Raw genomic sequence first — 9,372 nt, forward strand, 5'->3', positions numbered from 1 at the left:
TTCTTGTTTTAGTATTGAGTAATATTTAAATATTGGACACCCAAACTTCAGTTAGGCTTAAATCATGAAGAGGCTCTGCATGTACAAAGTTCCCTGCACATTTAGGTCTCAAGGAGAGAAGGACAAGGAGCACTAAAAAGCAAAGAGAAAACATCCTTTTATTCCTTTCTTTTATTATCTTTATTTTCTGCAATTTTGAAACAGAACAATTTCATTTTTTTTTCTTTTTAAATCTACCAGACATTTCCATACAGATTGAGATCAGGAATGCCAAGTCTGAGTGTGGAGAGAATTGCTTTTGCCAAGTTACACAACATGGAAAATAAACCCTTGTAACAGAAGCCCTCCTAGGAGCTGCTGCATGGCTAGGGGTGCTGTAGTAGCATCCTGCAGGCAGGGTCCTGCTTTTCCCAAGGTAAATTCCCAATTTTCAGCTGTTACCTTCTTGTACACAGTGTTTACCTTGATGAGGTTATATATAGTGATGGTGCTGTTAGATCTAACACCGAGCTCACTCTCTATGTTCAGGATAAATCATTGGAATAAAGTATTTCCACCTTTTGCTATTCACTGTCTCTCAAAAAGCTCCCTCAAGCATGGATTTAGGGGCCACCTGTGCCCACAAACTCAGCAAAGCAAAGGAGGTGTACAATGGAGGCAAATGAGAGCTCACTCTCACAGCAGCTCTCAAGTAATTCCCATAAATTCCATCAACAGATGGACCTGCCCGTTCATTCCTTCAAGTGTCTCTCTGCAAACTATGAAACTCTGGCACTGCCAATGCCAATTTTAGTGCCGTCTACACGGTTGCCAAGTGAAGCAGGTTGTGAAGTGTTGTGAAGCATCATTCAAAACAATCTGATTGAGAAATTCAAAATGTGGACATCCAAAGACATGATTCATATTTTTCCAAATATTTTCTTCTTGATCGCTTGTCTACACCTAAAGCTTATGAACACAAGCAAAACTGTTTTAGTTGTTTCATGTTTCAGTGCTTTCAATGCTGAAACAAGGTAGGTTTAGATTAGATGTGAGGAAGAAATTCTTCCCTGTGAGGGTGGGGAGGCCCTGGCACAGGTTGCCCAGAGAAGCTGTGGCTGCCCCATCCCTGGAAGTGTCCAAGGCCAGACTGGATGGGGCTTGGAGCAATCTGGGCTAGTGGAAGGTGTCCCTGCCTTCGCACAGCCCTGCAGACTTTGTGGCACAGTATTAGTGGTGTCTCCTCACAGAGCCCTCACTGCACACCATGTCTTGCAGAATCTTTTGTCATATCAATGTTGGGAGTTGTATTTCTGGCCCTGAAGTTTGCTCTCAAGCTTATTGATCATGCAGTCTTGTTCTGTGACCTGGAACGTGTCTGTCAACAGCTGTTTCTCAGTCTTACAATGTCCAAAGTCACAAAGTTGTTGTCATGAGCTCAGGGACAAGTCAGGCTTTATGGCTACTCCAGAGCACTAAAGAGTATTATATTTGTCTGTTTGACAATCATCACTTATTTACTTTTGTGATGTTAAATAATCTAAATAAAGCAACTACAGATTGCTTAGCAGGCTCATGATATCTCACTGTCAAAATACAGGTGCTTTTCTCATTTTTTTTCCCAGATACATAAAAACTTGTTAACACAAGAATGCAAGGACAAATCTTCAGCAAGGAAGGAACAACAACAGTAATTGAAGATGGTAATTTGAATCATGTTTTTGCATTGCAAAGCTAATTTTTTAACCTAGTTTTTAACTGGCTTCTAATTACATATATCATATTTTAAGTGTCTCTCAATCCAGAATGAGTTTGAAATATTGACCTTGCATATACAAATCCAAAACCCCACCTAAAATTTGTCCTTATATAGGCTGTGGATAGTATTTTTTAAAGAAAATAAAATGCTTATTTGGCCTCTCTAGCTAAATCTTCAGCAGATGATCATCACATTCCAAAAGTGAGTTGTTCTTAAACACAAATGGACACAAGGACGGATGGTAGGAGGAGCAAATTCCAGTGTTTCCATGAGCATTCCTGCTTCTTAGTGTTTCAAGACCAAATGAGGCTTAGGTGAAGGTACCTCCTTGCCTCTCCAGCCTCTTCACAGGTTTGAAACAACAACAAAAGAAAAAGATTATGTTTGGCTCAAAATCCTCTGCTATTACAGGTCAGTGGGTTTCATGTCTCTTGGCATGACAGGTCTGTACAGTCCCTCTTCTTTAGCTCCCATATAGTGAGAATAATGAATCACCATTAATTTCTATCATTAAATGGGTTATGAAGACTTTTTTTCCATAATTTCAGAGAAGACAATTTTCCAGAAAGCATTTATTTGATAAATAAAGTTTTAGGTTCAACGCTACTATAAATAATCATCAGCAATAGCAGTAAATATTTTCCACATAGCAATAAGATCCTTGTTGGCTTGACAAAAAATGCTTATGCTTTCCATAGCTCATCTATGGACCATGAATTTGTTGAGAATAATGTTGGGAGAGTTTCACAGACCTGGTACATGAGGATGTGGAAATCATGTTCACTATACCAAAGTCCAAAAAAATTCATACGCTTTTCCTTTTTCTTTTATATTATCTCCAAATAAGATTTTTTTTAAAAAGCGTATCCAGAGTCCTGATTTTTGCACCTTCCCACAGTCCCTCTCAGTCTAAGTTTCCTGGTGTCTCCATCCAACTGTGCCTGCAGACCAGGAGTCCAGGAGGTGTTTGGGGAACTTCAGGATTGGGGGAAAAACGAAAAGACAATGCAGCAAACACGAGCTTTAACTGGGATACAGAAAGCCACTAATGGCACTGTAACGTCATCCAAAGGTGTCCAAGGGTGCTGTGCACACTGGGACATCGGGGACAATCAGCCTTTCACTCTTCATTTGGTCTTTCTTGCATATTCCACCCAAATCCCTGCTCCAAACCCATTTGTTCATCCCTGCTATGGAGCCTCTGACCTGCTGATTTGTTTATTTTTGTTGTTGATTTGCCCATCTGCTGATGTTGGTTTTGTCATTTGTTTACTTCAAGTTAATGTTTCTTTGATTTTATTGCGGAGCACTATGAGGTCCTAAATGATATGGGCATGTATAAAAATAAATGATGGTTATTTATCATTATCATTATTGCACTTGGCCAGGCCTTTAGCTCACTAAAGATACCACTGTCTTCAGGGGCCTCTGAGACTTTGTTTTTAATCTTGGGGGGATTTCTAATTTCTAGGATATATCCCTAATAATGAGCTGCCTAGGAAAACTGTGAGCCTAATTTTCCTGGGCATCTGATGAAACACATTAATGATGACAGGTAGAAACAACCCAACCCCCTAAATCCCACTTTCCAACACAGGGTTGGGCTCTTTTTATCATTTTAATTGTTGATGTGAAAAACAAAGAGCAAATAAACATTAAATTTGTGGAAGACTTGTAGAAATTCAAGCTGTCCCCAACTACAGTGGGTTAAAGAGGAGGGAATACAGTAAGTAAAGTACTTGCCTGGCACAGGGAAATGGAAGAAGGTTAACCAAGTTAATCTTCCCCTGTTTCCTCCCCTCCTCACTCAAGGCCTCCAGGCTCAACCATCATTAGGAACCATATAATTGACTCATCCACAGGATTTCCTTTTTGTGTTCTGAATTACGGCAGATTTTCCACATTATTTTTTTCTTTTTTTTTCTTTTTTTTTCTTTTTTTTAATTTTAAACATTTGAAGCATTTAAACAGCAGGAATCCTTCCTCTACAGGTAGAAAATTTGTCCTATTAGTGAAGAGCACAGAGGCATTTCTAATTCCGGACACCACGTATTTCCCAGCACCATTAAAATCTGCTGATTAACCAATGGCCCAATGGATCTCCATGTGCTATACAGCTGTCACATCAGATGTTTTCTCTGCTACAATTGGTGTGTAATTTTGCTGGGTTTGAGTGCAGAAGGGGGGAATTTCCTTGTGATGGTACAAATAATTCATCACGGACTATGGCTCAAGATTGTTATGAGGGAAAGAAATATCTCACAGTTATACTGTAGTTCATCCTACACCTGACAAGAGAGTGTTTGGCACATATAGTGGAAGCTTGATAAAATGGTTTAAAATCAGACACCGAAAAAGAATTGCAAAAGAAATTCTTCTTCAAAAATCATTTTGTGCTGAATTATTTCTTTTTTACTTGAAAGCCCTGTTAATACACAGAGAGCATAGCAGGGCTGCTATTAAACGTGGGCAAAAAAATCACTCATTTCGTAGTGAGACACCTTGGGTTTTTTTGTTGTTTTGTTTTCCAAACTGATTTTAAGACCGGAGAGAAGCGTGTCCTATAGCAAACAGTCTAAAACAAATGTTGGGAGCTTTGCTTCATTATGTGGTACATTGTAGTTTTATGCATGTACGCTGTGTGAACAAGAGGGTTAAAAGTTAAACAGTAGCCTAGGGCTAACACACTTGCAAGCTGAACAGGTACAAAATAGGCTTTTGTTGCTTTCAAACTATTACTGTATGTCTTTAGCAGGAAATAACAGAGCGGGCATCTGTGTGCAAAAATGGATTTCCTCCCAGTTCCAGGTAGTGTGGAACGGGGCTGGTTTAATGGCTGGAATGCCCATATGACCTTTAATCCAAAGTCATAAATTTGTCAGTGTCTGAAAGTGGCAGGATATCATTGCTAATTAGGCCAGTTTTTAGGACTTTGTATATCAGGAGTAACATCAGGGAGGACGGTGCAAAGGAGCCTCACGTGGGGTTGGAGGGGGGGGAAATCATTAAAGGGAAATAAAAGAGCGGCGTTAGAATTTCACGGAAAGTAATGAAGAAACAGCCAAACCCGGCGAGCTCAGGTTGTTCTGCATTTCATAAAATGATAAATAACTCCTAGTCATGTTTATGTATAATGAATTACAATCCCGCTCCGTTTACCTTAGTAACATTTTACAGGGGTTGTATTTTACTCCCAACTACCAATTATGTCATCATCCTGGCATTTACCTGGACGTAATGATACACAGCAAAGCCATTCTTGGAACATAACTCACTGCTTAAAAGTGTTTGTAAAGCCAGACTGCATCCTATATACTCATAATGACTTGGAGATTGCTATTAAATTTTACAGATTAAAGTTTACTAAATCTTAAAGTCTTTGCACCGCTCCCAATATTTCTTATTAATCCTAAAGGGAAAGATGCTCAGCCATTGAAATGTCAAAAACTATGTAACCCTCCCTAAAAATAAATAGAAATAACCAAGCTAGGGTCAGGGAACTTATTAAACAAAGACACACAACAACATAACTAATCCTGCAACTTCAGTACATGAAATTTTAATGGTTAATTTGACCCATCACAGGATGTTTCATCCACAGTCGTTGTTTTTTGTGGAAAACAGGCTGGAAAGGGCACTGAGGCTTCCCAGTGCAGGTTTCATTTCTGCAGGACTCCAAAACCTCAGTCAGAAATATCTACTGTAACATTATCTTACATTTATTCAATTTAATTTCAGTTTGAGAAGGATAGCATATAGATCTTTTTATAAGCTTGTAAGGTCACCAAATTTAAATTAAAGTGACCTCTTTTAAAGCACATTACTAAAAGTACTATGTGGAGGGAAATTTAATATGAATGGTTAAAATGCATGGAATTCAGATTTTACTGTCAAACAGCTCAATTAAACAAATTGAATTTTTAAGCAACAAAAGGGAATTGAATCAAATTAGAAACAGAGTGGGATCTGAAATGTGGACATTTATGAGTGATAGTCACAGGGCCCTCCAGCAGTGAGTTTTCTTTATTTGTTGCCTCAGCAGTTAGAGGGGTTGGCAGGCTGCAACACAAAAGGATAAAAATGTTCACCATTGAAACACAGTTTTTGGCTCCCAATAAATCATCTGTCACTTCATCACAGCCCAGTAGATAATGAGCAATAAAGTTTTCACACTCAGGCAATGAGGAAGCAGACACAAGAAATACAGCTAAAGCTGCTGTCTCTCTGTTCTGTAAACGCAAGGTGCTTTGTGGAATAAATGACCTCTGGATTTCTGGAAAAGAATAATTCCTGCCTTGGTAAAATAAACCATTTGATGCACTAAAAAAAGCCAAATCTAATAACATTACTTAGTTCCTTTAATGAAAGAAATAATCACATTATATCTATGAGCTCCAGCCATCTATAACAGGAAGAGATTCCAGGGTATTACCTCCGAAGTTGTCTCTCTATTGCCAGCAAAGCACATTGCTGAAAATACAATAAAGCTGCACAATAATTTCAAGTGGGATTGTTTGCAGAGATTCAGGAGACATTTGTGTTTGGGGCCCAATCCTGGGAGGTTTTCCCAGCTCAACCTTCCTCACAGGGATGGATGTCCAGCTCTTCCCCAGGGTCTTGTCACAGCACAAAGAACCTCTGAGGGTCTCCCAAAAACAAGATGCAACATCATCAGGCCAAATTAATTGCAAACAGGTCTTGTCTTGACCCAGAAATTTAAAGTGTTAATTTTAACAGTATTTTACCTCACCCTGATGCCTTCTCACTGTTGTTTTGGTGAATATTTTGCAGTTGTTACGCCACAATCCAACAAAAAACTGTTGCTCTTTAGTTCAAAATGACTTTTTTAGTTGTTTTTAAAACTAAAGTCTCAACCCACTTCAACTTGCTGATAATGCTGAGTATATTCATCATTCAAATTTCATATCAAAGCCATTTCAGCAAAGGTATCTTGGATGGCTACGTACAAAGTCTAGTTCACATGCAAAATGTATCAGTCAAAAAGTGACAATGCAGCCCATAAACCACATAGAACATACATTGATTCATGTTTTAACTTTATATCAGCATTTGAAGGGACTTGAAGTAAAATAAGATCAGATATTCTTGTCTTATGCAAATGGCAACTTAATATTTGCATAATATGTCAAGGTAGAAAAATGCAAATAAACTTTACGAAAGTCTGTATTTTTGTCATTCTCTCATAGAGGTAATTAGCAACTTGAAAGGAAATTGAAAGCTTCTCTTTTCTGAACTCGATGTCAGCTAAAAAAGGCACTGAACTCTGCTTATTTCTAGACCGTGTAAGATGAGCAATTAACATCCCCCTGTTATTGAACTGCTTACACTGATCCATAGCCATAAAGGCTGCTTATCAGCTTCCCAAGTTGGATAAGGAGATACAGCACTGCTGGACTAGAGATCACACAAATGTAAGTAGAAAAAGAACACATTCTGCTATCAAATGGGGTAAATCCAGGCAAGATTCCTTGAGATAGATGAAAACTTGAATTTACCCCAATGCGCTTTAAAGCAGGACCAAAAAACTACACAGAGGGATCTTCACACTGAAAAATGTGTGAAAAAAGGCTTTTTAGGAGCTCAAAACATGTCTTAGATCATTACAAAGTCTTAATACTCCATGTGAAGGTTTCCACTGTATTTTTTTATGATATTAAGGATGTATTATTTATACCCACTGCAGCCACGCCATGGAATACACGAGGAGAGTTTGTTTAGCAACAGAGTGAAAAAATATTTGCTACAGGGGCAGTCTGGCAATATTGCTTGTTAAGACATGCTATTTGTAAGCAAATTTATATGAAAAGTATGCAATGTCTAATACTAAACTACTCCAGCCCCAGACTGAAGGGTGATTTTACAAACGTCCTGCAGCACTCAATCATTCCTTCATTTTAATGTCTTTATTTTATGATTTTGTTGATGAAATACTACTTACCCAGTGCTCAAAATTCCTTTTAGGCTGCAGGCACTGGCTAGTTGACACGGCAAGCCATATTTTACAGCTATATATTTCAGCTTTCTCTGTCCAAGTTGGAGGACACAGTAGCCAAGATGGTTTTTCATAGTAGAAATATATTTTCATATTTATTTATTGATTTGACTAATGTATCTATTTTTCAATTCACATGCTTATGTTTCAATCCATTAAAGTGATTCATGGTCAAATAATATGTTATTGCAAGTACAAAGAGGAGATAAAACCACTGTACACTGGCTATAACACAAGAATAAAAATAATAAAAATCCATTGCCTGATTAAATATAGTTTTTAATCCCCACATGATCATGAGTAAACTGATGTTTTTAATTATTTTTCTTTAAAATAAGTTGGGGTTTTTTTCTCAGTAAAATGCAATTACCTATTAAATAAGTTCTCAGGAATAAATAGTCTTACCCAGCCTAAGTGCTCAGTGTAAAACTAACATAAAGCATCAAATTACTAGCAAAATAAAAAAACTCAAAAGGCTTTTAATTAGTTAAAAGGAGAATTAAATGGCAACTCGAAGAGGAATGTTGAGCATGTCACCTCCGGGGCAGGGCTGGAGGAAAGCTTGGAATGGTGGTGGCCTGGAATTGCAGCTGGGATGGCTGGTGGCTGCTCAGTATCACACCTGATATTGCTGGGCCTGGTCCAGGATTTTGGAGCCAGACAAAAAACTCCACAAAAAAGGCAAAGAAACCCATTCATCAGGAGGGGCAGCGCCCAGGCCCAGCTGTGGGACATCTCCAGCCTCCAGCTCAGGTATCTGCCTTGTCCTTGTACTGCTGGGAGATTTTTCTTGCTGTTTTTTCACCATAAACTGCCTTTTCTCCTGTTCTTCACTCCTGAACTAAGAAACTTAATGGGAAGCAAAGCCAAAGCCAGAAGAGGCCTTGAGGACTGGCCAGAGAGTGATTCTGGCTCTTTCAACCATGGTGAGCACTCCTGATGCTCAGGCACAGGAGCCAAGTTCAGCTGTGGGGTCACAGAATCATGGAATCACAGATTGTTTGGGTTGGAAGGGATCTTAAAGCCCATCTTGTTCCACCACGTACCATGGGCAGGGACACCTTCCACTAGCCCAGGTTGCTTCAGGCCCCGTCCAACCTGGCCTTGGACACTTCCAGGGATGGAGCATCCCCAACCTTTCTGGACGTCACTTGCAACATGAATATGAATTTGTCATTCCAGGGATACGAGGACAAATCCTCATCCAGGACATGCTCTGCCCTCACCACCCACAGGAGAATGCTGAACCCGCAGGGCTTCGTGCTCAGAAAAGATCATTTATTCATGAACTTCCACCTTCTCCAGAGCTGGAAAATGTTTTGCTTTTTTTCCAAAAGAAAGGTTTTTCAAACCAGTGTGTTTTTTCAAACCAATACCTGGGGTAAATTTATCAGCACAACTACGGGGATTTCACTTAGATGTTCTGAGTCTGAGACAGTGGAAAGGGGACTTGTGTTTGCTCAACAATCACTCAAAATCCTTTGTCCCTAATCAAAGAATTGAAAAAATTACTAATTATGTATCAGTAATCACTTTTGGAAATAAAAGTTATAAATTCCAGGAGGAAGAAAAAAAAGGGAAGGGAAGGGAAGGGAAGGGAAGGGAAGGGAAGGGAAGGGAA

General features: G+C 39.0%; 1 long non-coding RNA gene across 1 annotated transcript; it reads left to right on the forward strand.

The window, feature by feature from the left end:
* Positions 1-243: 243 nt before the first annotated feature.
* Positions 244-3,831, forward strand: LOC113971844. Its single transcript, XR_003535670.1, has 4 exons — positions 244-415; positions 1,605-1,682; positions 1,905-2,089; positions 3,730-3,831. It is a non-coding gene; the product is annotated as an uncharacterized LOC113971844 (long non-coding RNA).
* Positions 3,832-9,372: the final 5,541 nt, after the last annotated feature.

Source organism: Neopelma chrysocephalum, unplaced genomic scaffold (assembly GCF_003984885.1).
Source record: "Neopelma chrysocephalum unplaced genomic scaffold, ASM398488v2 Primary Assembly neopelma1_85, whole genome shotgun sequence".
In the NCBI taxonomy this organism is placed as follows: domain Eukaryota; kingdom Metazoa; phylum Chordata; class Aves; order Passeriformes; family Pipridae; genus Neopelma; species Neopelma chrysocephalum.